Source organism: Notolepis coatsorum, assembly GCF_963971535.1.
Source record: "Notolepis coatsorum genome assembly, chromosome: 9".
NCBI classification, from domain to species: domain Eukaryota; kingdom Metazoa; phylum Chordata; class Actinopteri; order Aulopiformes; family Paralepididae; genus Notolepis; species Notolepis coatsorum.
In genome coordinates, this window is record NC_140173.1 from 102784158 (window position 1) to 102806030 (window position 21873).

A 21873-nucleotide genomic window follows, 5' to 3' on the forward strand; every position below is an offset into this window, starting at 1 on the left:
ATTGTTGCCAATAAAGACGTGTGAATGGCCAATCAGAATCGAGAAATTTGCATGCCGTTGTATAATTAGTCTTTAATGTTAGCTTGCAAACTCAAATACTGTCTTGGTAAGCCTCATAATGAATTGTTTGGGGAAAAAAATAAAAACATTGTGATGTGTATCGTGTATCGCCGAAAGGTCAGAAAATATCGTGATATCATATTTAGGCCATATCGCCCAGCCCTAGTTACAGGTGGTTTAATGTGTTTCAGGTGGTTTAGTGTGTTACAGGTGGTTTAGGGTGGTACAGGTGGTTTAGGGTGGTTTAGTGTGTTACAGGTGGTTTAGTGTGTTACAGGTGGTTTAGTGTGTTACAGGTGGTTTAGTGTGTTACAGGGACACTGGTCAGCTGGTCACCCAAACATAGTCTGCTTAGTATCCAATGGAAAACCTCAAGTGCTTCTGTGCACTGGTGCAATTATTTAATTTCATTGAATTTTTTTTGATCAAATATTTTTCATTTCTTTTTCTTTTCTTTTTTCCAACATGAAACAAAACATATCACAATACAACAACAACAATACATAAAAAGACTTCCCAAGACAATAACTCAACACCACATGACAAGACAACAACTATTTCATTGCATTTTGTATTTTTTCCGTTCATGGCAATGCACAGCTCCACAAAAGCACAACAGCATAATTTCATAATAAAAGCACCTCTCAATTTGCACATTCCAGGAGTGAAAAAGAGCAGGGAGAAGAAGATCTTATCTAGCCTGTCCCTTACTCAAAATACATAAACAATAGAAATAGATGGTCTGTCAATTACACTTATTTAACAAACAATACTTACGATAACATGAGAAAAAATTATAAAGAAAATTATAAAAAAGCAGGCGGCTGGGTGGCGCAGCGGACATTGCGCTCGTCACCAACGCACGAGACACCGGTATCGAATCTGGCTGTTGGCGTTGCCTCCGGCTTGGGCTGGCCGTCATACTAACTGAATTGGCAGAGTTAGAGGGTGGGAAGTCGATGGGTGGTAATCTGGACGTTGTAAACAGCGACTCCTACAGGTCGGTTGGGGCGCCTGCACAGCAGAGACAGGAAAATGGCGGGGGCAGTGTGAGCCTCCCACACGTTACTCCTCGCCAAATGAGAGTCCGCGCTGGCAGGTGAAAAGATGCGACTGGCTGCCTACACATGTATCGGAGGGGACATGCGATGGGCTTCTATCCTCCCTACAACCAGCCAGTGGGGGGCACATGCGAGCAACGTTCAAGACAGGGGAGGGGAGAATTGGCACGGCTAAATTGGGATGGATAAAAAAAGAAACGATAAAATAAAAATAGTCATAGGGAAAGCTATTACCCCTCAACTTCATAAACTCTAAATGTTATTTTTTTTATACATTTTCTTGAACTGAAATATATTTGTACAACTCCTTAAATCATTCTGTAGAAAATTCCATAGTTACAATACAGAACTTCTACGGTATAAGCTCCAGGTCCAATTCACTATTCATTATATAAAACTGAAAAGGCCATAGAGTATATAATCTCCATTGCAACACTGTTTGGGGGCAGCTCCAGTATCAGCGCTTGGAGACAACAGTATATAATCTCCATAGCAACACTGTTTGTGGGCAGCTCCAGGATCAGCGCTAGGAGACAACATGTCTAGATGCAATTAGAGAAATCACACCTAGATGATGTCATCACCCGGGAGGAATGAGGAACTGGCTCGACGTTCAATAGCTAGAATAACAGCGTCAAGTCGAGTCATGATTATTAACACGCAGGTCCTTTTTATATACAGTATGACGTGTACAGTACAGACATTGGGCTGTGGCTCCCATTCAAAGGGTATCCCCCATAGGGGGTGGTGGACAATGTTGAAGCCTGTGTCAACAAGAGCACAACCCGGTCGCCACTCGCCAGGACCTCATACCAGACACTCCAGTCACACCAGTAATGATAGCGCAGGTGGTAATGGAGATGACTATGTTTTTCCGCCACGCAGCAGAAGCCTGCAGAGCAGACCTTGTAACCTTGTAATCACTGACAGACGGAGAAAGTCCTAAAGCCCCTGAACCACAGGGTCCTTCCTGCTGTCAGGTACAGCTTCCCTCAAAGCTACCGAATCATTTACAGTAAACTATCTCTTTCTTGGATGTTTACTGAACCCTTAGTCCGGCGCGGACAGCTTTCCAAGGTCAGACTGACTAATGATGCATTACGGAAGGTAACCCCCTGTAAAGACAGACCAGCGGTATGCCTCAATCTTAGTCTTATTTCACTGATGACTAGTATTGTTTCCCTTTATCAATCAATTCTGTCGCACAATAATTGTTGGTCTCTTTTTGAGTCCACATGAGGCCCGGGTTGGCACCTGGCCTAAACCAGCGCTGCAAAAAATTAAGCACGATGCAAGCAATTTTATCTTCAAACTTATTCCACTGGCAGATATTTCGCTAGTTTCAAGAAGTGTCACTTGTTTCTTTATAATTCTTTCAATAAATAACAGTAAATTACGGACGAGTCTATCACAGTTAACCAGCACCTGCTAACAGGTCTGACCCTTTAGCTCAGCCGGTTAGTGCGGCCGCCTGTGGATCCTATGGTCCCAGGTTCAAATCCACTTACATAAGCGTGAAACAGGAACTCACATCCTGAGGCACAGAGCTTGTTCTATCTGAGTTAGAACAACATCGTTTCAGGAGGTGGGCTGGAACTAATGACATCATTACGCAGTCCTTTACGCACAGCACACCTGCCCCTTTAAATGCAATCTGGGTCTCTCCCGTCAATCATATTCCCGCACGTGGAAGTGCACATTTCACCACACATCGCATCGCAAGGCATCGAAGACACACAGGAGGCTGATTCTAGACAGGTTCTCTTCCACACTCCCTCCCATCGTGCACCTTATCTATGAAGCTCCAACGGTCTGCATGTATGTCTGCCTCGTCCTGCAGTATTGGTTAAAGCCCTGCCTTTTCCACTGCTCCACGCCACTCCAGTCCATCCCTAAGAAACACCCCACCCACCTGACCGCCAAGCTTCTACCTCAGTCAGGGTGGAGCCCCCATTATCCATCCTCCTCTTATCTTTCTCTTATCTCTTGCCAGGACAACACATCCCAGCACCCTTCACTCTGATGGCCATGGGGGGCAGGTACACTCTCAGCCCAATGCTAGATTACGCCTTCCTGTGAGATGAGGTGTGAGGCTAGACTAGAGGGACACTCTCCTTCCTGTGAGACTAGACTAGAGGGACACTCTCCTTCCTGTGAGACTAGACTAGAGGGACACTCTCCTTCCTGTGAGACTAGACTAGAGGGACACTCTCCTTCCTGTGAGACTAGACTAGAGGGACACTCTCCTTCCTGTGAGACTAGACTAGAGGGACACTCTCCTTCCTGTGAGACTAGACTAGAGGGACACTCTCCTTCCTGTGAGACTAGACTAGAGGGACACTCTCCTTCCTGTGAGACTAGACTAGAGGGACAATCTCCTTCCTGTGAGACTAGACTAGAGGGACACTCTCCTTCCTGTGAGATGAGGTGTGAGACTAGACTAGAGGGACACTCTCCTTCCTGTGAGATGAGGTGTGAGGCTAGACTAGAGGGACACTCTCCTTCCTGTGAGATGAGGTGTGAGGCTAGACTAGAGGGACACTCTCCTTCCTGTGAGACTAGACTAGAGGGACACTCTCCTTCCTGTGAGACTAGACTAGAGGGACACTCTCCTTCCTGTGAGATGAGGTGTGAGACTAGACTAGAGGGACACTCTCCTTCCTGTGAGGCTAGACTAGAGGGACACTCTCCTTCCTGTGAGATGAGGTGTGAGACTAGACTAGAGGGACACTCTCCTTCCTGTGAGACGAGGTGTGAGACTAGAGGGACACTCTCCTTCCTGTGAGACGAGGTGTGAGGCTAGACTAGAGGGACACTCCTTCCTGTGAGACGAGCTGTGAGGCTAGACTAGAGGGACACTCTCCTTCCTGTGAGACGAGGTGTGAGACTAGAGGGACACTCTCCTTCCTGTGAGACGAGGTGTGAGGCTAGACTAGAGGGACACTCTCCTTCCTGTGAGACGAGGTGTGAGGCTAGATTAGAGGGACACTCTCCTTCCTGTGAGATGAGGTGTGAGGCTAGAGGGACACTCTCCTTCCTGTGAGACGAGGTGTGAGGCTAGACTAGAGGGACACTCTCCTTCCTGTGAGACGAGCTGTGAGGCTAGACTAGAGGGACACTCTCCTTCCTGTGAGACGAGGTGTGAGGCTAGACTAGAGGGACACTCTCCTTCCTGTGAGACTAGACTAGAGGGACACTCTCCTTCCTGTGAGACTAGACTAGAGGGACACTCTCCTTCCTGTGAGACTAGAATAGAGGGACACTCTCCTTCCTGTGAGACTAGACTAGAGGGACACTCTCCTTCCTGTGAGACTAGAGGGACACTCTCCTTCCTGTGAGACTAGAGGGACACTCTCCTTCCTGTGAGACTAGACTAGAGGGACACTCTCCTTCCTGTGAGACTAGACTAGAGGGACACTCTCCTTCCTGTGAGACGAGGTGTGAGACTAGACTAGAGGGACACTCTCCTTCCTGTGAGACTAGACTAGAGGGACACTCTCCTTCCTGTGAGACTAGACTAGAGGGACACTCTCCTTCCTGTGAGACTAGAGGGACACTCTCCTTCCTGTGAGACGAGCTGTGAGGCTTATGTCAGGCTCCACAACAAGGGGCAGGGACAGGAATCTAGTAGCTGACTCCCACCTAAAAGGACAATATATACTTACCTTATGCCTACCGCACCTTATGTGTATACTGTATACTCCATCAGAGCATATATTTAGCATTTTAGCATTCAGCATTTTAGATTATATATTAGATTTGATTTAGATTATTGGATTATTAGATTATATATTGTTGTAACTATATTTATTGTAGGGCAAATATAACTGAGAGGGTATACATACCCTCATCTTGCACCTTGTTGCCCATATGCGCATGTCCAGAGTGAATTCTATTGTGTTTACACTGCCTTTTTATTCTATTTTTATTTTTACTTCTCCACTGTACTATAATTCTGTGACCTGTACCATGTCTTCTACTACCTGTACCGACCCTCCCCCTCCCCCATGCTCAGGGAGCGAAATTAACTTTTTGACTCACCGGCCAGTGGCGGGTAGATGGGAAGAATCTACCCGCCAAGCATATTTCTTATCTGCCAACTTTTTTTTGATAAAAAAAAAATTTAATATTATTTTATATAATTTTTTTTTAATAAAATATATATATTATATAATCATACTTGTGATTGTGTTATCTGCGAGACATCGCCACCTCGCTGTCTGCAAACAGCTCCACTGTCCGTGTGTATACTCGAGTGGCCTCCAGCTCCAGCAAGGACTCTCCGGCGCTGCAGCTGGACCCTAAATGCTACATTCAGCATGCAAAAGGATTCTCCTGAGCTACAGCTGGACCCTATTCAGCAGCCCTCACTCATGCGATGTAAGCCAGGGACTCGAATATGCATGTTGTTGTTGTAGGACATTGATGCCAGGAGCTATCTGTAGCTACTGCTGGATGGCGTTGGGACAACGCCTCAGTGAACTATTTAGTTTACTGCGACATTTCGTAGTGACTAGTGAGCTACCTAGCCAACGGAGGTATTATGCACTGGACTATTGCTGGAGGATTTGTTGATGTCTGGAGCTATCAGTAGCTAGCCGGCTGGATAACGTTACACAATGCCTCATGTATTAAACTAAGTGAATAGTTGACTGGGTCATTTTGTAACGGTAGCTAACGTTATCTCACGAAGGTCCCACACTGACTAGACTAACGTCACGGTGACTCGGAGGCAATAGCCTCTGTTTACATGCAGGCATACAGAAACAGGTGGGGAGGGGGTAGGAGCAGCAGCAGCAGTGCGCGGTGCGCTGCATGTCTGTGCTGAGACAGCGAGTGAGAACTCCGCTAAAGAATTGGATCATGATTTTCGGTTTTCACATGACTATTTGATTGCCCGCCACACGGCGGTCAGACCTCTCAGTGGGAGGCGCCAAACGTAAAAACTGAGCGCAAATGGCGGGTGGCGCTCTCTAGTTTCGGTCCCTGCCCATGCTGCTATGATGCCTGAATTTCCCCAAGGGGATCAATAAAGCAATATCTTATCTTATCTTATCAGCCCAACGCACAATTGGAGGTGGGCTTCCCACTCTCCAGCGTTGCAGGGCCAAGGAGTCTCATGGCCGGTAGAGAGAGACTCAGAAGGAGCTTGTATCCCCAGGCAAGCACTACCGGAGTGTCATGGCCAGTATGCGTAATTATTTAAGGTAACCAACTTGCATCTAGCCACGCCCCCGCCGTAATTCCCCCTCTTTTAACATCGACGGCTAGCTCAACTGGTTCGCCGCCTTGCTGTGGTTCCTGCGGTGCGTTGGTGACAAGTTCGACCCCTTCAATTTTTTTTTTTTTTTTTTTTTTAACATGCATTCTTTCGCCGGTTAAGTTTAGGCATTGTTTCGGAGTTGGTTATGGTTAGGGTTAAGTTTAGGCATTGTTTCGGAGTTGGTTAAGGTTAGAAGGGTTAAGTTTAGGCGCTGTTTCGGAGTTGGTTAAGGTTAGAGTTAGTCTTAGAGCACAGCAATATTCTTTCGGAGTTGGTTAAGGTTATGGTTAAGTTTAGGCATTGTTTCGGAGTTGGTTAAGGTTAGGGTTAGACATTGGTTCGGAGTTGGTTAAGGTTAGAAGGGTTAAGTTTAGGCGCTGTTTTGGAGTTGGTTAAGGTTAGAGTTTGTCGCAGAGAATGGCAATAGAATGCAGCCTATTTCCGCACTGCCGCTCTCTCGCGCTGCCGCGGTCACATGGGCGTAGTGGCCAATCAGAGAAACGCTGAACACAAGTTGCTTGCCTAAAATATTCACGCGGCCAGTACAGAGAGACTCCGAAGGAGCTTCTATCCCCAGGCCATCAGGATGCTCAATGACTCTATGCAACACTAACCCATCCATCTACATTCACTGCACACACATCCACATGCACACACTCACGTTCACCTTAACATTCACTTTAGACACTTTACTTTTTAACACTATACCATATTTTATCTACCAAAAGATTTGCACTACATCTCTACCTAATTGTTGCATTTTGTAGTATTTGTTCTTTATTCTTTTTACTTTCTTTACTGTATGAAGCACAATCTTAGGGGGCTCATACAGAACCAAGAATTTCACTGTAATGTACATAATGTAGTACCGTATATTGTACTGTTTACATTTTGTACAATCGTCGTTTCTGTAAATGCGGGAAACCTCAGATGTGTACGATTTTAAATAAAGGTTGAAATGAAATGAAAAAAAACATGTGACAAATAAAACAAAACTTGAACTAAAACATTTTAGTTCAATCACTCCATCTTAAAAAGACTTGATGTTTCTTCATCAGACTACTTCTATACTAATTCACATATTAACAGTACTTTTCATGTTCCATGTATCAGTCATTTCACTGTTAACTATATAACTCCCCCACCACACGCACACACACACACACCTGAATGTGCTGTACAAGTTCAGTATATTAAGATCAAACACTCATAAACATTGACATTATTTTTCCAGTGTTGTGTTTTGACAAGCAGCTGCTGTACCATCCAGAGAGAGAATGGGGGGGGGGGAGAGAGAGAGAGAGAGAGAGAGAGAGAGAGAGAGAGAGAGAGAGAGAGAGAGAGAAAGAAAGAGAGAGAGAGAGAGAGAGGGGGGGGGGGGCAGGTAACAGGCTGGAACAGACATACTAAATGGTGTGTAAAGAGGCAGCAGCAGAGGAAAGGTGGGTCAGTCTACTCCACTGGATAAAGCAAACTCAAGACCTCAATTTGTCAAACACCTGTCAGGACAACTACCCTTAATCCTGGGAGACAAATATCTCCCAAACTGGAAAACAAACGTGTAAGATTCCTTAACCCTTTCACTGCCACACAACAAAGGGTTAACCCTTTCACAACCACACTACAGAAGGTTAACCGTCTGTAGTGTGGTAGTGAAAGGTTAACCTTCTGTAGTGTGGTAGTGAACGGGTTAAAGGTAGAATCTGTAATGCTGTCAAACAGGGACCACAAGGCAAAATGTGTGGGTTTGAGTTGAGTGATCAATCAGAGCCTTGCACTGACCAATCAATCAGAGCCTTGCATGCACCAATCCGACATGCAGCGTGGTATGCGTTGCTTGAAAGATCAAATGAATTTAACGTTGAACCGCGCGCCACTGACCTTTCAAACCTGCCACTGATGGATTCACCACATGTCCAAAATGGAGACAAATTAGCCAGCTTGATACAATCAAGATAGTCTACACATTACATGATATATTAGCCTACTTGAACCAATTTAGGAATTAGTGGTTTTTCGCGTCAGTTTTAAGATGTAGTGTTTATTTTGCGATTGTGCATTGTGCTATACAGAGCGCCTCTGCCATGGAAATGTGAATGTTGCATTAATCTGGTGCTTTGATTCTGCTGAAACCTTTTTTCTTATTTCTATTGAATATTATCTGTTAGAAAGGGTCTGATTTGGTTCTTCTGGGGGAATAGTTTGAAAAGGGTTCTTATTTTATCTTTTTTTCTATTTCAATTCCTTTGTGTTTTCCAGCGGAGAAATAGAAAGCAAATCATATCCTTCCGCAAACACCTGGCTTTCTTGTACTTAGTGTGTGCTTTGGAGACTTCTAGAGACAACGATCTCCAGACACTCAGATCAAACCAGGATCAAGTCTAAACAAACAGGAATGTCCTTAGGAAGCAGTGAAGGATACAACAGGACCAGCTTTCAGAGGCTCGCTGTCTCTCATCACAAATCACACAGTAGGTTGAATACCGGTAGTTGTATTATCTTGCAAACACCTGCGTTAAACATCAGACACGTTTGATGGTCTGTGGCTTCATACAGCTGTTTCAACCAGACAGGAATCGTGAAGTATTCGTCAACAGAGGTGCTGTGAACTGGTAGAGCTGTCACAACCCAGTGACACCACCCATACCAGAAATGTGCTGGTATTCACTCAATTCTGTACTGCAAGCATCTTTCAAATGGCATGATTTGGATAAATGTTACTTTATTTATTTATTTAACATTTAATATTTCAAACTTTATTTACCCAGGGAGGTTTTTCTGAGCATGGATGCTCCCCTTCAGTAACGCCCTGCTTCACACTCACACAGTTCCACACATTCAGGTGCCCAGTACAACCACAGTCTGACACTGTTGACCACTACGAGCTGCCCAGTACAACCACAGTCTGACACTGTTGACCACTAGGAGCTTCCCAGTACAACCACAGTCTGACACTGTTGACCACTAGGAGCTGCCCAGTACAACCACAGTCTGACGCTGTTGACCACTAGGAGCTGCCCAGTACAACCACAGTCTGACACTGTTGACCACTAGGAGCTGCCCGGTACAATCACAGTCTGACGCTGTTGACCACTAGGAGCTGCCCAGTACAACCACAGTCTGACACTGTTGACCACAAGGAGCTGCCCAGTACAACCAGTCTGACGCTGTTGACCACTAGGAGCTGCCCAGTACAACCACAGTCTGACACTGTTGACCACTAGGAGCTGCCCAGTACAACCACAGTCTGACACTGTTGACCACTAGGAGCTGCCCAGTACAACCACAGTCTGACACTGTTGACCACTAGGAGCTGCCCAGTACAACCACAGTCTGACACTGTTGACCACTAGGAGCTGCCCAGTACGACCACATTCTGACACTGTTGACCACTAGGAGCTGCCCAGTACAACCACAGTCTGACACTGTTGACCACTAGGAGCTGCCCAGTACAACCAGTCTGACGCTGTTGACCACTAGGAGCTGCCCAGTACAACCACAGTCTGATGCTGTTGACCACTAGGAGCTGCCCAGTACAACCACAGTCTGACACTGTTGACCACTAGGAGCTGCCCAGTACAACCACAGTCTGACACTGTTGACCAGTAGGAGCTGCCCAGTACAACCACAGTCTGACACTGTTGACCACTAGGAGCTTCCCAGTACAACCACAGTCTGACACTGTTGACCACTAGGAGCTGCCCAGTACAACCAGTACACTAGGAGCTTCACTGGAGCAGTTGGTAATTCAGTAGCTTGCTCGAGGGCACTGCAGCAGCAGTTAGTGAAGGAGGGGAGAACATAATCATTCACTTCCTCCATCCAGACTTCAGAACATCTGGGGATCTTAAGGCTACGACTGACCCCTATTCCTTCTAAATAGTGATCATGTGGACCATCAATGAATAAACATTCGGCTATGAAAAACTGTGAATTTACCATCAGTAAGATTCTGTGGTCCCACTGAATATATTTTATTCTGATCTACTCGGGTCAGAATCAAAGATCACTGAAAGATCACTGAAACATTCTAACCAAGGGATAATTGTAAACTCATACATATACTTACATAGATAGATAGACATACTGTACATACACAGTGTAGAAGCAGAAATCGACTTGGTGGATTTCTATTGTTTAAATTAGAATTTATATTGTTTAGAGGTTGTATTATTTGAGTTTGAACACTAGGGGGCACACTACCTCCATTATATCACCTCCATTATAAAATACCTTACTAATCAGTGTAATGCTAAAGGAGTTTCACTGTTTGGAACTGATGATTTGAGCAACTGACAACTGTTCTGTTTTTACCATTTATTCATTACTATTCTTTTTGGACAATAAAACTCTGCAAACTACATCAGCCGCAGCTTGGACATTCTACTATATTTACACCACAGACTTTGTTACTGAGTAGAGAACTAATTATGCGTGGTGCATCGTGACGCCTGTCAGCACATTCGGGGAGAGACAATGGGCCACTACAGACAGACATACATACATAGACAGACATCAAGACATGCATACATAGATAGACAGACTGTACATATATAGACATACTGTACATTGGTAGACATACATACATAGATAGACATGCATACATAGACAGACATGCATACATAGACATGCAAAGATAGACATACATAGATAGACATACATAGATAGACATGCATGGATAGACATAGATAGACATTCATAGATAGAAATTCATAAACATACATAGATAGACATGCATAGATAGTAGGGGTGTAACAGTACGTGTATTCGTCCCGCGAATTTACGGTACGGCCGTCGCGGTGCGGTACGTGCAGCCATACGAAGAATACACCTCACAGCGCAAACACACCAGTCGCGCATGCAGGCACTCGCGGGTTCCGTGTCCGTGTGAGAACAGCGCGCGGCACACAGAGTCCGACTTCAGAGCGGGCGAAAGTGCACGGAGGAAGGCACATTTACATTGGAACAGCTGCAGGGTCATTACAATTTTACAGTTTTCTTTCGTTTTCTTGTTCGCCCAATAATGTCAACCAAATGAAACCAATGGAAAGACACACACACACGCATCGCCAACAAACACACCAACATTCTCCCCCGCCGGACTCTCACAGGCACAGCTGATCAAATAAAAAAAAGAAACATACTTTTCCGGACTGATCATCTGAGCTCCTCTCCAGTTGAACTGCTACTGTGTTTAAATCCAAATAATCCTCTGCCATTGTTGTAACATGTCATCTGTTCTCTAGTATTCAGTCTCGTGAAGTTAAATTATCTCTACAAGTGAAACTGAAACTTAACAAGGATAAGTTGTTAAAGGGGCAGTAGGCAACTAATTTACTCAGTGGATGCCTGAACACAGAATGACACCAGTATCACTGACTACCACAGCAAGCCTATACAAAAGTATTCTATTTAATAATTATAATTATAATAATTATCATAAATATATAATAATAAATTATAAAAATAAATTAAATTATAAATATATATTTTTTCTGTTGTACCGAACTCGTACCGAACCGTGACCCCAATACCGCGGTACGTACCGAACCGTGGCTTCTGTGTACCGTTACACCCCTAATAGATAGACATTAGGGGTGGAACGGTACACATTCAAACCGTACACCGTTCGCCACGACCTCCACGGTTCGGGGCATGGGTGTATTGTTCGGTTATAACGGTTAGCCTCGAGCTAGGCTAACGTTACGTTAGCCACGAGCTAACTAACTTTAGCCACGAGCTAACGTTAACTAACTTTAGGCGCAAGCTAACCGTGAAACAAACGCTCACAGCGAAGTGACTCCACGACACCAGTTCCATTTGGGGAAGGGGGGTATATTGACGAAGCTTGACAACAGAGGTTGTGTCTGTCTGTGTAAAATAACGAGCCAGGAGACTAGAGCTGTGTGTGTCAACTGCGTCTGTTTACATACTGGTCCTTGCTGGGACGTACCAACTCGACACACCACTGTGGGGGGGTTTATATAACATTCCCCATTCGCTTGTAACATCTCCTTTTTTTTGTTGATAACAACAGTTACAACATTCCTTAGTGCAAATTATTATTAATACAAGAAACCCCACAAACGTCCTTATTTAAAACCCTAATAATCTTTTCTGTGACTTTTCCTTTTTGATAAGAAAGTCTAGTGCTGGTTGAGCATATGCATACTTTGTTGATGGCCTTTGTCTATAATGTGGCCACAAAAATAGAAAGGTTTAATTATTTAGTTTGTTTGCACTAAGTTAATACTTTGACAAATGTAGCCTATAAAAACAAAGTATATCGAACCGAACCGAAGACCGTGACCACAAAACCGTGATACGAACCGAACCATTGATTTTGTGAACCGTTCCACCCCTAATACATACATACATACTGTAGATAGACATACATAGATAGACATGCATAGAACTACATACTGTATATGCATAGATAGACATTCATACATAGATAGACATGCACAGGCCCGGACTGGCCATCGGGAGCACCGGGAGTTTTCCCGGTGGCCTGGCCTGCACAGATAAAAAAAAAAAAAATTATATATATACATTGTGTATTTATGTGTGCGGATCACACACACACAATGGAGCCGTGCTGCCGCTTGTGATTGGTGGAGGCGGGACCAGGCGATACAACTGATTGACAGCGGAGGCGGCGAATGGAATGGCAGACGGCACTCAGATGCAGAATAACAGCCAGGCAGTGAGCCAGGTAGTGAGGGACTCGGGAGAGATACAGTAGAGCGAAAGTCAATTAACGTTGATGTCAAGATGGACAGTGGAAGAAAGAGAAAGGGTGGAGGAGAGAGGGATAAAACAAAGAAAAAGAAAGGCCCTTACAGGAGAGACTGAGAGTGGTTAACTGTATTATAATAGTAAATAGAAAAATATGTTGTGCTCTTGCTTTTTTTTTATTTGTTTTATTTGAGGTCCATAACAGTACATTGTACTAAGCAATTGTTGGCTCATTAGTTTGTGATTCACATGCACTAAAATTCACCAGAATGCAGGAAATTAAGTCTTTGTAACAACAAATTTCCTGGTGGGGGACCCCCAGACCCCCCGCTTAAAAAGTGGCCTGATTGGGGCTATATTTCGCGCTATATCTCCCGGTATGAATTATTTCCCCAGTCCGGCCCTGGACATGCATAGATAGTAGGGCTGACCGCTATTAGTCGAATAGTCGACTAATCGATCGAAAGGAGCCATAGTCGACTGCCAACCTCTTAGTCGAATACAAAAAATATATATATATTATAATTGTTTTATTTATTTTTGTATCATTCTTTCCAAAAGAAAAAAGGCCTCGAAGCATGGCTAATGCTAATGGCACGCATACCGGCGAGGCTAACTGCCTAAGAAAACAGGCACAGAGGCACTGAAAGAGGATTTCACCCATCTAATGAACACACTAGACTAGACAAATATCTAGATGTATCCATCAGTGGACCAATTGCATGCTTTTGCAGAGGACAAGAAGCCTTCAGTCGACTCCTTCAGACATTAAGCACCCCCCACAGCCCAAATGGAATAATAGAAAAAAATTACTTTTTTTTTCCATTTTTTTTTTCATATTTGACTAATAGTCGACTATCTGCTAATTTCGGCCAATCAAAGTCGACTATCCAAATCCTTAGTCGGGGACAGCCCTAATAGATAGACACGCATAGATAGACATGCATAGACATAGATAGACATACATAGATAGACATGCATATAGACATGCATATACAGACATGCATAGACATACATAGATAGACATGCATAGACATACATAAACATACATAGATAGACATGCATAGATAGACATACTACAAAGGCACCAAATGCACAAGGCTAATATCTTGGAAGCTAAGGTCATCCAATGGGTGACGGGGTACAACACATGCTTAGATATGCGCGTCTGGAGTGTTTGGGTACCAAATTGAATGGTAATGGTGACAGATTTGAACTGTACATGTATTATTTATTATTTTATGTGTTATTTCTCACTAGATATGACAGCCGTGTGCTTCCCTCCATTTAGCCTACTTGCAAATACAGAGAAAGTGTCACGATCGGGGCCCGAGCCTGCCTGATGAGGATCAATCAGCGCGGCTGCAAGGGATTACCTCATCAAGCAGGTTCTATATCATCTGGCAGAGCCTGTCATCCGGCGTCGCAGTGTTAAACTGCCTTCCCAGGTACGACATCTCGACCTGAAGCTCTGCTACCCGCTCTTGTTGACTTCCCTGTTCTAACCTCCCTCTCTTGTGCCCAAGGACATCCGCTCCAGCGTGCCCGTCTGGACCCCTGGTGCTTGACTACGGAGTTCCTGTTATCAACCCCGACACAGCCAGTGTCTACCGTCCTCTCCTACTGCACGAGGATTGCACCTGCTCAAGGACCATCTCGTACTGCACAAGGAGTACACCTGTGCTACCCCCCCCCCCCCCCCCCCAAGAACATTCATCCCCTCCTGTTATACATTCCTACAGTTGATACTTGTCTGTTTGGGGGAAACTATTAAAACACCCTAAACCACTCCATTCTCTCTCCTCCTGTGTTCGCTATTGGGCTCCACAAGAACCCCTTATCCTCACAGCAAGTTCTTTTTGACATCAGGATTCCAGCCCTTGTGAAAAAGGCTGGTTACCATGGTACAGTACTGTGGTATTATTTAAGTACAAAAGTGGTTACCATGGTGATACATACCTTTTACCATGGCAACACCATGGCCGGCACAGTGGTAAAACTGAAAATACCATGAAACTACCAGGATAGTTATTTTCCTAAGGGTGGTGGTAAACACAGACTTGCCGAAATATTACTAAGTAGATAATAAGTCTTGTAAGTGAAAAGGGTCAACGGTTCAGCTGCCCTTCTCGACATACCCCACAGCTCAGACATGTCACATGGTTTGAGGTATTAAACTGCTATTCCATTCGTCTAAGGATAACATTCTACGTGTCACGCTGTTGCGTTGGGCTCAAGATCACATTCTCACTACATTCTTCCACCGGTGGCTTACACATAGCAGAATAACACAACCAGGGAGCCGCGAGGCTAAGCAATTAGCACAAACACCAAGGCTTCTGCTCCACTGTGTCACCAATCATTCCCAAGCCTTTGAATGGAGATTTCCCTTCACTTGTATACAAGAAAACCCAACCAGCTGAAATCTGATAGTCAATTTTGCAGAGTAAAATTTACTCAAGCTGAGTAAATTTGTACTCAGTTTGAGTAAAATTGTACTCCGTTTGAGTAAAATTTACTCTGCGAAATTTACTGTGTACCATAGGCTGAAAATCCTCTCATGCTCTAAGGTGGATAAGGCATTGCTTTACAATCAAGGCCAGGGCATTATACAGTAGACCAGATACGGTTCAGATAATGTTAAAGGGGAACTATCTTATAAATGGCCTTTTTCAGTGTTTAGCATTGTTTCCTAGCTATGTGGACTTATATTAATAGGATCTATGTCTCTAATTATCATATTGGCGCATTCTTCCAATTCTCCTCTCACAATATTCACCCTCACTGAACTGAGTCATCTGAAAATGTGCATATCTGTGATGTCAGAGATTTCTCAGCTGCATAATAATGTGGCAGTTGGTGTGGCAGTTGGCACCAGGCCACACAGTGGTTGGAGCCCAGCCTCAAAACGGCTTAAGATCTTGAGGTAGAAAAATGCTGTTTTTGAGTAGTTGATTAGAAATACAAAACAATGGATTTTTTTTGAAAAAAAAACTTACAGAGGTGTTCCATAGACTCACAGGAATTGTGTAAAAGTGCCCAAATAGTGAAAGAAATAGTAAAATAGTTCCCCTATAAGATAAGGTTTGTGGTCTTGCTGTGTTCTAGTGTTGTGGTCTAGTGCTGTGGTCTAGTGAAAAAAAGTTTGGGAACTGCTGGTCTAGTGCATTTTGGAGAAAGGATGTGTTTTGGAAGGCTCTCCACATCCACAATGTGACAGCGTTTACGACCTACATCTAACCATGCCCACTCTACTTCAACTGGATCCGAGCACCCTGGGGAATATGACTCTGATCAATCAAATCAAATCAAATTTATTTGTAAGGTCCGACAGCACACGTTAATGTCCCCATGGGCCGGACACATCTTCTTTAAACAAGTCAAGAAGAAACACCACAACAAGTCAAGAACAAAACAAGGACACCATAAAGTCCAAAACATTTAAAATAAAAGCAAAATAAATGCAACACTCCCAGACATCACTCCCAAGAACAAAACAAGGACACCATAAAGTCCAAAACATTTAAAATAAAAGCAAAATAAATGCAACACTCCCAGACATGTCTGGGAGTGTTGCATTTATTTTGCTTTTATTTTAAATGTTTTGGACTTTATGGTGTCCTTGTTTTGTTCTTGACTTGTTGTGGTGTTTCTTCTTGACTTGTTTAAAGAAGATGTGAAGGTAAGGATGTTTCTTCTTAACTTGTAAAGCCCATGGGGGCGATTCAAATACATTTGATTTGATTTGATTAAGATAAGGTTCAGATAAGGTTCAGATAAGGTATGGTAGTGGTGGTACAGGCAGGATGTACAGTAGATGTTGAGACCTGTTACTAAGACCGGCGCACAATAGGTTCACCGAGCATGAACAGGTATAGTCCTCACACCTGGCTCACACCTCGCTTACACCACCATGCAGGCGGCAGTCTGTCCTGGTTGTCCTCACACCTAGTAGCTCATGGCTACCTGCTACACCACCATGCAGGCAGTCTGTCCTGGTTGTCCTCACACCTAGTAGCTCATGGCTACCTGCTACACCACCATGCAGGCAGTCTGTCCTGGTCGTCCTCACACCTAGCTCATGGCTACCTGCTACACCACCATGCAGGCAGTCTGTCCTGGTCGTCTCATGGCTACATGCTACAGCACCATGTCAGTGTGTTCAAACCTCTAACTCTATGACAACAGCATTCAGAGTGATTCTTCCTGTGGTGGAAGTTCAGAATGTTTCCTTTCAAAAGAGACCAGACTCATGCATGTCATGTGCTATAAGTGGTTCAAGAAAAAATCGCTAATTACTTTGGGTATGCATTAGTCAGGCGTTTTACCCTCAGCATAAGGAATAAAGAAAATTTTTAAGAACATAACAGCTAACAGTTATAGTATCTCTAAATAGTAAAAACCTTTGTTTAAAAAATACCTAGTACCTGCGTGCCACAGTGTTTTAACCCTTTCACTACCACACTACCAAAGGGTTAACCCTTTCACTGCGACAATACAGACGGTTAACCCTTTTACTGCCACACAACAACGGGTTAACCCTTTCACAACCACACTACAGACAGTTACCGTAGTGTGGTAGTGAAAGGGTTAACCTTCTGTAGTGTGGTTGTGAAAGGGTTAAATACAGTCAAACTTTAGATTGGATTTTCTCCATTTGTCTCTTCTCTGAGACTTGAGGTTTAACTAGATTCAAATAAGCATAATCTTCTTCAAATATTTTCATTAAATTTTTCTGGAAAATGACAAAGGGAGACTGCTGGGCTCGGTCCCACACGAGCCTGTCCGCCTTCTTCCACGTCTGAGACGTCACTCCGAGCCCAGAGAAAGATCAGCAGTTGAGCAGGATAGTCTTATCTACTGTATGTATCTATGTGTCATGACCTAGAACCTATAGCCTCACATGTGCACCACATCTGGATTCAAACCTGCATCTCCTGCGTGTGGGAAGTCAAACATCCACCGGGGGGGGGATATTGGGCTATAACCTTTCACTATAATGCAGGACCTCGTCTTTATTCGGCATGCAACAACATGGGACATGCAATGGGCAGGGCCGGACTGGGGAAATAATTCATACCGGGAGATATAGCGCGAAATATAGCCCCAGTCAGGCCACTTTTTAAGCGGGGGGTCTGGGGGTCCCCCACCAGGAAATGTTTTGTTACAAAGACTTAATTTCCTGCATTCTGGTGAATTTTAGTGCATGTGAATCACAAACTAATGAGCCAACAATTGCTTAGTACAATGTACTGTTATGGACCTCAAATAAAACTGTTGTGGCACTAGCAATGCTACTCTCTCCACCTTCAAAAAAAAAAAGCAAGAGCACAACATATTTTTCTATTTACTATTATAATACAGTTAACCACTCTCTCCTGTAAGGGCCTTTCTTTTTCTTTGTTTTATCCCTCTCTCCTTTACCCTTTCTCTTTCTTCCACTGTCCATCTTGACATCAACGTTAATTGACTTTCGCTCCCGAGTCCCTCACTACCTGGCTCATTGCCTGGCTGTTATTCTGCATCTGAGTGCCGTCTGCCATTCCATTCGCCGCCTCCGCTGTCAATCAGTTGTATTGCCTGGTCCCGCCTCCAAGTTCAAGTTCTTTAATAGTTGTCATACAGAAGTACAGAATACTTTCATACAAAATGCTTCTTACTGTTACGCTCCAGAGACTGTGCTAGACAAGATAGTATCAAATAACATAATAACATAATATAGCATGAATTTAGAATATAGCATGAATTTAGAAGAAGAAAATGAGGTCACAGTTGTTCGGTATAGACATATGTACAATGTTCTGAGTTACCATATAATATACAATACACAACTATGCAGTGTACTAATGTACAGTACTATCTAGTGCAAAGCAGAAATGGGATGAGGTACAATTTTAGGTACAATTTACAGTAAGGTGTACGAGTTGTAGTGCAATCCTTCATCCATAAATATAAAGTGTGGGGAGTGGGTGCTACAGTGTGTTTGTTTAAAGTGGGTGTGTGCTATAAAGTGTGTGTAGTGGGTGCTGCAGTGTGTTTGTTTAAAGTGAGTGTGTGCGTGTGGATGTGTGTGCTATGTGTGTTTGGTGGTTGTTGTTGTGTAGTGTTCATTCATTGTTCGTTTAGCAGCCTGATGGCCTGGGGATAGAAGCTACTTCTGAGTCTTTCTGTGCTCGCCTTGAGACTCCTGTATCGCTTGCCTGACGGCAGCAGTTCAAAGAGGCAGTTGTTCGGGTGGCTCGAGTCCTTAATAATTCTCTTAGCCTTCCCCTTGCAACGCTTGTAGTAAATGTTCTGGAGGGTGGGGAGCCCCCCTCCGATTGTGCGTTCGGCTGAACGTGTCACTCTTTGTAGTCTGCTTTGGTCTTTTGCAGTGCTATTCCCAAACCAGGAGGTGATGTTGCCGGTCAAGATGCTCTCTATTGTACATGAGTAGAAGTTCTTAAGGATCTTCTGGCTGACTTGGAACTTCCTTAGGCGCCTGAGGAAGTAGAGGCGTTGTCGTGCCTTCTTCACCACACTGTTAATGTGTATGGTCCATTTCAAGTCCTCGGATATGTGGGCTCCGAGGTACTTGAAGCTGTTGACTCTCTCAACCGGTGCCCCGTCGATGCTGAGGGGGCTGTAGTCCTTGACCCCCGACCTCCTGAAGTCCACAATCATCTCCTTTGTTTTGCTGACGTTCAGGGAGAGGCTGTTTTCCTGGCACCATCCCGCCAGGACCTTGACCTCTTCCAGGTAGGCCCTCTCGTCGTTGGCAGAGATCAGGCCCACCACCACTGTGTCGTCAGCAAATTTGACGATTGTATTGCTACTCCGCTGAGCCACACAGTCGTGTGTGTACAGGGAGTAGAGGAGGGGACTCAGAACACAGCCCTGGGGGGCCCCTATGTTGAGGGTGATGGATGAGGAGGTGCAGTTGCCTGCTCTCACCACCTGGGGTCTGCCAGTCAGGAAGTCCAAGACCCACTGGCAGAGGTCATAGCCCAAGCCCAGGTCCCTGAGCTTGGCTATGAGTATGGAGGGGACTATGGTATTGAATGCCGAGCTGTAGTCGATGAATAGCATTCTCACATAGTTCCCCTGCCTCTTGTCCAGGTGTGATGCTGCTGTGTGCAGCACATGGGATATGGCGTCCTCCGTGGACCTGTTGGGGCGGTATGCAAATTGCAGGGGGTCCATGTTGATGGGGAGGGAGGAGCAGATGTAGCCCTTTACTAGCTTCTCAAAGCACTTCATGGCTATGGAGGTGAGAGCTACAGGGCGGTAGTCGTTGAGGCAAGCAGGCTTGGATTTTTTGGGTACAGGGATAATAGTGGACTTCTTCAGGCAGGTGGGGATGACAGCCTGTTCTAAGGACAGGTTAAATATGTCAGTGAATACTGGGGCCAGTTGGTCGGCACAGACTTTTAGGACGCGGCCGGGGATGCCGTCCGGACCTGCTGCCTTCCTGATATTCACTTTTTTAAAGGTCCGCCTCACCTCATGCTCTGTTACCCTGAACACTGCGCCTCCATCAGCAGCCGACCCCCCCCCCCCCATTGCCGAGGCTTGTGAGCTGGTGTTGTTATTACCAGCATCAAACCTCGCATAGAAGGTATTGAGGTCGTTTGCTAAGGAGATGTCACTGTTCAGTTTGAGGGAGGCGCCTTTGTAGTCTGTCATCGTTTTGAGCCCCTGCCACATAGCTCTAGAGTCAGCTTGTTCAAACTGGAGTTCAATTTTATCCCTGTAGCGTCGTTTGGCCTCTGTCACTGTCCTCCTTACGTTGTGTTGCGCCACCTTGTGGTCGTTCATGTTGCCTGCCACTAGGCCGTCATTGTATGCTTTGGTGCGCTCTCTCAGAGCTTCACGGACGGATTTGTCTACCCAGGGTTTTTGATTTGGGTAAACTTTCATTTTGGTAGTCACAAGCGGCAGCACGGCTCCATTGTGTGTGTGTGATCCGCGTGAGAGAGAGAGTCAGATAGTTCTCCAACTCTGTCGCAGACAGTGAAATCCTGGTTGTTCCCCACCCATCTAGGTTATCTAACTATCGCGCCGCGCCGCCTCCACAACTAGAAACAATGGCCTGGCAATTTTTTATTTTTATTTTTTTTATATAATTTTTTTTTTTTTAATCTGTGCAGGCCAGGTCACCGGGAAAACTCCCGGTGCTCCCGATGGCCAGTCCGGGCCTGGCAATGGGTGGCACACACACACAGGAATACACACACACACATGCATTGTCTTTCTCAGGGTCGCCGATGCGATTGAGCTCTGCGCTTAACCCATCCCGTCATCCTTCCCCCCAAGGGCAGCCGGGAGCAGACAGGCCGCCGGCGAGGTACTGTGCCTGGGGACCAATCCAAGTGCTCCTGCCCCGCTGCCCGTCTTCGTCAGGGACGCAACAGCGTCAGCGATCTGTTGTGCATGTTTTTCCATTGGGTTTCTCTTATCGGGGAGGGGGAACCCTTGCGAGCGCGGGGGGAACATGCAAACTCCACACAGAAAGGCCTGGGTGTGGTAGTAGTGTGGTAGTGAAAGGGTTAAACTTATGTAGTGTGGTTGTGAAAGGGTTAACCCTTTGTTGTGTGGAACACCAGAGGGAGTTCCACAAATCATGTTCAACCCAGATTCGCCTCAAACAAGGGACTAAACACGTTTCGCAATTATGCCACAACAATGTGGAACGCCCTACCCACAGCCGTAAAAGAATGTGAATCCTATCGAATCCCAGTCTCAGCATTGCCTTCGGCTTGGGCCGGCCGT

The 21873-nt window shown here is 45.0% G+C and overlaps 1 protein-coding gene across 11 annotated transcripts in view; it reads right to left on the reverse strand.

Moving 5' to 3' along the window:
* Positions 1-21873, reverse strand: part of vit (vitrin) — a 157014-nt gene that overhangs the window by 131642 nt on the left and 3499 nt on the right. The window lies entirely within an intron of this gene.